The 7,071-nt window shown below is 38.5% G+C and overlaps 1 long non-coding RNA gene across 1 annotated transcript; it reads left to right on the forward strand.

Annotated features, from left to right (window-relative positions):
• Nucleotides 1-3,320: 3,320 nt before the first annotated feature.
• LOC120291213 lies at nucleotides 3,321-6,289 on the forward strand. The gene is made up of 4 exons (XR_005549129.1): nucleotides 3,321-3,558; nucleotides 3,719-4,004; nucleotides 5,565-5,692; nucleotides 6,275-6,289. It is a non-coding gene; the product is annotated as an uncharacterized LOC120291213 (long non-coding RNA).
• Nucleotides 6,290-7,071: the final 782 nt, after the last annotated feature.

The raw sequence follows: 7,071 nt of genomic DNA on the forward strand, positions 1-7,071 counted from the left end.
GTATAAGGAGGAGCGCACTCCTCACTTAAAGAACAATGGCTTCGGTCCTCTCTGTGATCATGGATTCCAATTGGATTTTCAGCAGTGATTGGCAAATCATAGTAATTCTTCTAATGGCATGCTTATTCCCGATATTCATCATCAAATCCCTCAAACCCTCACGATTGAGGGTCAGCGTCAATCTTTCTATCAGACTGAGACACGGCCTCAGTTTTCCATTTCCTCGAGAAGGCCTCCTCTAAGGCAGCCAACTAGATGGTTAGTAAATTATTTGTATTTCCTTAACTCTTTGAATTTTGAAATTGATCTTCTTTTTTTCTTGTATAGGAGGAATAGAAGAAGCAGGTGGTGCGGAAGATAGAAATTTGCCTTGGACTTTTACCTGTTAGGAGATTTTTAACAATAATGAAAGCATTAGATTATAAAACTGACAAAATTCAAGCACTTGCAATGTCATTGCCCTTTGAATATGATTCAAAAAGAAAAAAAGAAAAAAAGTCGCAATCAACATTTTCATCAAATTCTAGCTCTATGGCTAGACCACACTCATCATGTCCACCATTGACATAAGTCTATCACTAAGCCGTGCCCAAAAAAGTTAAGCAAGTCTATCATTTAGCCAAGCTTCAAAGGCCTTTGCTACTTAATTTGGCTCAAGTATTCTCTTTTTTCGAACTACATGTAAAATTGGTTAAAGAATGGTAAAATCGCAATGATTTTTCAATTTGACACAATTATGTCAAACTTAAGACTATGACATGATGAAAATCATTTGTACGATCGTGAAAATTTATATGATTTAAATTTACATTCTACCAAGATTTTATCAATATAAGATTTCAACCTAGATTGAGATCGTTCGGTGGGTTTAAAATTGTAATATCTCGAGGTTTTAATAAGGGAGAATCATAAATCCATATTTAAATGTTGACTTAAATGTTACAATTTTACAAATTACCCCACATTGGTACCGAGCAAATATGATTTAAAGCCTATCCTGTCATGTGAGTTCCACAAAGTTTTGTGATTCCACATGTTTTCTTGTACACACTTGCTACCATAATACTCACTAGTCTCGACCATCACCACCATCCCTAGTGTAGGGGAAACTAGAAGTTAGGATTTCAGCTTGTGAAGAAGCCACAAAACTCAAAAGAGCTTCATCATCGTAACAAAGCATTCTCGAATTTGACCTTATGAGTCGATAGCTTAGTTACGTCGGGCGGGCATGTGCAGTGAAAAATGGACAATTTCGCCTAGAGAAAAGTTTGAGTTCACCCATTAGCATATTCATGTTTGGACTTGTTTTCATTCAAAAATTTAAAGGATTAAGTTATGAGTACACTAGAATATATTAATTCTTATGTATCCATTGTAAGAAGTTTAAATCTAATTTCAAGAGCCAAGACACCTTAAAATAATTTAATCTAATTTCAAGAGCCAAGGCACCTTAAAATAGTTTAGACTACTTGTTGCTTTTACAATTTGTTGTTGTATTTACAATTTGTTGCTGTCCAATTCAAATTGACTCCACATCAGTTTAAATTAATCACACTGACCAAAAATACTTTTGACCTAATAACCCCAACATATGAAAATATTACTAAGGAAATATATCAAAATCAGAGTAATTAATGTGATTGATAGTTGCCAAAACTGTTCTCTATTATCAAAAAACTTCAACCAAATAAAATTTAATCATAAATCTCTTATTTCTATTAGGGTTAATACCCTGAAAAACCCCAAACTGGTACACTTGTGACAAATTTACCCCCAAATTATTATTTTTACCATGAAAAACCCCAAACTGGTAAACCTGTGACAAATTTACCCCGACCGACTATAAAAAATCATAAACCGGTACATTTATGACAAATTTACCCCAAACTAATTTATTAGACTGCAAAAAACCCTAAACGATAAATTTGTGACAAATATACCATATACTAAATTAGATTAATACCACAAAAAAATCACAAAAATTGAAAACTGTGACAAACGGAGCATAAAATCCTAAATCGGTATACCGGTTAACTGTCACGTGTCATTTAACTTAATAATTTTAGAATAAAATTTAACGAAAACTAACATAGGGTAAATTTGTCACAAGTGTACCAGGTTTGAGGTAAATTTGTCAAATGTATACCGGTTTGGGGTTTTTGGTGGTCAAAAAATGGTTTGGGGTAAATTTGTCACAAGTGTACCAGTTTGGGGTTTTTTAAGTATTAACCATTTTTATTAAGGATGCATTGGTTTTACGAAAAACTCAACATTTCAAAAATAATTTAAAAAAAATAATTATTTGTATCACTTATAAAAATGGACAAATAAAAATATTTTCACTATTCACGGAAATAATTAGGTATAAACTATCGTTTATAATCAAAAGGTTATTTCTTACTAATCTTTCGAAAAATGATCTTCAAATTCTGAGTTTTTCGTACAACCAAAGTTGACCGATGGTTTACCGACCCCCGGCTTTGAAAAATTCACCAACGAACCGTACTTTTCCCTGGCCAATAATTAACGCCCGTGGGTGGGGGCCCACCGCCCACCTGCATGACCGCCACGTGTACTCACCCAACCACCCGATAAGGACGACCCGACCGGCCGTTTCGGGGGCGTTTGACCGGGTCCGTCTCGGGCTGCGTGGCCTACAAACCAGCGTGACGCGTGCGTACCCCCGTTTCCGGGCATTTACTCTAAACAAACCAACCCCACCCTCCCATTTTCAAGCCTTAAATCCCACCTTTTTTTTTTTTTTAATTTGAATTTAATTTAATTACCCCATTAACTTTTTCCAAATCCAAAATAATTCGCCGAATTACTAGAAAATCCCACCCAAAAAGTTAATTATTTAACTAGTAAGTAAAACCTAAAATTAATACGCTTATGAAAAGTTTATCTAAAACCAATTTTTCAACTATAAAAACTTCGAATAAGTACACATATAATAAATTTATCAAAACATTACAAACTAATAAACTTATAATAAATAAGGGTTTCACCTTAAACCCGTACATCATTATCCATGACGTAACATCTAACTTAATAATTCAACAATAAAATCGATAATAAGTCAATTTTGTTATAAGTTTAATAGTTCAAAGTTTTGTAGTCAAAAAATTAATATGATATTAATTTGTGGTTTTTTCGTAATATTAATTATTAATTTTATTGTTCCATCCAGAAAATTATTATTTCGAAATTAGGAATTCTTATTTTTACTTTTATTTATAAAAAAATACTGTTTTTTTCTTTTTATAAAATTAGAAGGGAATTTGTTTCTCTCTCTTTCTCTCTCTCTCCTCCCCGATTGCGTCTAGTCTCAACAAACGACCCCTCGAAAACGAATTCCGCCATTGTTTATTTCCGTTCTCCTTCTTCTTCCTCTTCTTCCTCCACTCCCCTCTCTCTCTCTCTCTCTAGACACGATGATGATGGAGGTCTCCTTCTCCCCTCAAATCCAGCGTCGTTTTCTCCATTAACGCCCCCCACCCTCGCGAAGGTTCCTTCTCCTCCCCGTCGCATTCCGCTCTCTTCTCGCACTCTCTTCTGGTAAACTCCTCTCCCTCTCTTCCTCTCTCTCTCTCTCTCTAGAACCTTCTCTCTCCTCCTCCTCCTCCTCCTTCCCTTCGTCCGTCGATGCCGATCGCCTCGCCGGCCGACGCGATCCGCGCGCGGGAATCGTGACGACGGGTTTGGGTCTCTCGCGCAGGTCGGAAAGGGCCGGAAGGAAATCCCCCGGGGATTTCGAGGCGATCTCATGAACGTTAGGCCGCGGGGCCTCTCGATTGCTGTCGCGATAGTCTGCAGATAACGGATCGCTTGGCCGAGCGCGGGCTGCTTCTTCTGCTGTCGACCTTCTGCGTCTTGATCCGAGGGAGCGCGGAGCTGTTGGATTCCGTGGATCCGAGCGACGGGATGGGTTACCTCAACTCGATTTTGGCGTCTCCGAGCCAGATTCACGCCGACGACGCCCCGGTCAGCGGCGGCGGGCTCAGGTTCGGTCCCCTTATCCCTTGCTAGCTAGATCTCGAGTGCTTGGATTCGTGTGTTGTGCCGTTGTGGTGAATCTTACGTATTCCTGCTTGTCCTGAATATGGTAAATTCTATGATTTGGGTGAGTAATTTTCGCATGCGGTATCGAAATCGAGACCCCCCGTATCTGTGTCTTTTTGTGTCGATCTCTTCTCTATGCAAACATGAACTTGACATTGCGTATCAGAGGCTCGCGATCTCGGCAAAACGCCTCGTGAACCTGTAAATACTTGCGGTTGACTTGGATTTTAAGATCCTCATGTCACGTAGTTTGATCGTTTCGGGGTCTTCTCGTTTAATCGATGGTATCCAACCATTAATTTGCAACTTGCGTAGAGCAAATGGTCGATTTTTCAAGATAGAAGCTATGTCAAAAGCCTCTTTACCTCATCCAAACCTGTCTGTTGGTTTCAAAAGAGAGCTGCTCCGCTAATTTTCGTTTATTAAATGCATGTAGCACTCCCTAGTCTTCGGGATGCATTAACGTCTATTGTCTTTTTTTTCAGTTTCGATTTACAATATGGGGAAGATTGCAAGAGTTTCTATCGACCGAAAAATTAAGAAATCAGCATATATTTCTTGAAGTCCTTTCATTTAGTCCTCCTTGCCCTGTCTCCCACGTTGATATGTTAACCGTGCAATGATCACCAGTGGGAAATTGTTGGGCAAAGTGTGATAGATGGTTTATAGTGGACTTTGTAGAAGCTTCTTCTCATTTAATCCTGGGATTTTCCAGAATGTCTAGAAAAGCACCATGCTTCTAGCTTGTTCATGACCAACCTGGACCTATTAAAAGCTTCCCTACCACACCCTGCAGGGTTCTGGATTGTTCTCATGATTTAATGCAGAGCTCTGACCTAAATTTTTACCGAGTGAGCAACTGCTGTTAATTTCAAGATCTATCATGTAATTGGAGATTTTGTTTTGTCAAATTCAGAGGGTGAGGCCTGACAACAAGTTTGACAATAGGTTTGATTATTGTTTTGACAACATGATCTTATATTGCTGACTTTTATAAATTGTGTCTGCTGCCATAATTGAAGGTCTTTCAAGGAACAAGAGCTACATATTTGGTAACCTGCCATAGTAGAAGGTCTTTCAATTAAAAAAGAGCTATATAGGTTGTAACTTACTTGCAAGCCCAAAAAATCGTGTGTATTATGGCCTCTCAATATAAGACAATGGAAGATAGCTCTCTCTCTCTCTCTCTCTCTCGTTTATGCTATTATTTTGTTGGCAGTGTTATGATTTAGAACCTCTTCTTCTAACTTTGCAAACTTTATTCTTGTGAAATTATTACTTTCCATGAATTGAGAAGTCAACTTCTTTCATTGATGAAGAAAGTTAATGTTCAGTAGATCCATTTAGTGCCATCAGGCAGCTAAATACACGCTGAAATTAGCATGAACCGTCCATTGTATGGTTGCTGATTTAAAATCACTTCTTCATATATTTTGGAGGAAAGCATCAATTATGTTTGTCAGCCAGTTTTTTCTGACATAAGGTTTTTGTCCATGGAACAGTCAGAATGGGAAATTCAGCTATGGATATGCAAGCTCTCCTGGGAAAAGGGCTTCGATGGAAGATTTCTATGAGACAAGAATAGATGGTGTAGAAGGGAGATAGTTGGTCTTTTTTGGAGTTTTTGATGGTAGCTCTCTCTCTCTCTCTCTCTCTCTGTGCGCGCACGTGTTGGGAGTATGAATGTGTGGATGTTTGTTTGTGATTTTCAGTTGTAGAAATTAGGCATTCTTATAAATATATACCATGGGAACTCTAGACTTGATATTTGTCAACCATATAGAGGCATTCTTTTGCTGTACAGGACACAGTTGCTTATGGTCATTAATTTCAGTGATCCAACGTAGCTGCAGTCTTCTCTTTTCAAACTGGATTTGATCAGCATTTTACATTGTTGTTAGTTTTTGCCCTATTATCAATTTAGTTTTGTGTACATTTTTCTTCAAAAATTTCATGTAAAATTTTCACCATATGAACGGTTCCTATTAGAGTTTTGATTTGTGTATGTCCCCAGAGGGTTTCATGGTCATGGACTGCTAGTCATCGGATGTGGCTTGATACTGGAGAAAAGCTAAAGCACTTTAGGTTTCCATCTGCTTGTTGCAATACTTGAGGTTGAAACCCTTCGTGCATGTGCAAGGCTGTTAGGATGAGAGATTTGGTAGGGTAAACTGTGTAATTTCTGCTGAACTGAAGTATCTGATTTGGCTAGCTTGCTAAGGAGGTGCAAGAGGTGGGATGACAGTAATGGTGAGAAATTTGGATGGTGAATAGGGAAGTTGCGAAACTGCCATGTATGGGGAAGGGCTGGGAAAGAAGTTGCTTTTCCTTTTCAATCAAGTGCATTTAAGCCAGTGGCTTGGTGTTATAACAAGGGTGCTGATTATTTGTGGAGGAGAGGCAAAGCTTGATCCAAGAGGTGCAGGATGGATCTTTAAAGAATTTGAGGGTGCTTATGGAGAAGGTGTGTTCAACAAATTTAACAAGGCTGGCAGGAAATGTGGAATCACGTGGAAATTGAGGTGCAAATTGACCTCAAATCAGAATATTTGTGTGATAAATAGCATGGGAACACCATTTTGATGACTCTTTACCAGGAGATATGCAATGCAGCTGGAGGGAAAACAGTAATATCTGCTCTTTTGGTACCTTTATGAATGGAAGAATGGTCTTACATGTATGTCAATTCTTTGAAAAATGTCTCAGAGGTGGAATCCCTCACAAACTTTTTGATACCCTATGCGGGCAGATAGTGAATTATGTACTGGAGATGTTGGTTTGGGGTAGTAGTAATGGATCTCATCTGTTTGAAAAGCTATCAAGGCTGCTTACAGGATGAGGCTGGCCATGCATGAAGATGGAATTACCCATGGGAGAAGCATTGGGTAGACGAGAGTTTCTCTCCAGTGTTTGTTGCTTTTGACAATCTTGAAAAGAGAAGGAAAATGCTGGTCCGCTTGTGCTTTCTTTGTAAATGGAGGAACAAACAGTCAACAATCCATAGCCATA

This window comes from Eucalyptus grandis, chromosome 3 (assembly GCF_016545825.1).
Source record: "Eucalyptus grandis isolate ANBG69807.140 chromosome 3, ASM1654582v1, whole genome shotgun sequence".
Lineage (NCBI taxonomy): Eukaryota > Viridiplantae > Streptophyta > Magnoliopsida > Myrtales > Myrtaceae > Eucalyptus > Eucalyptus grandis.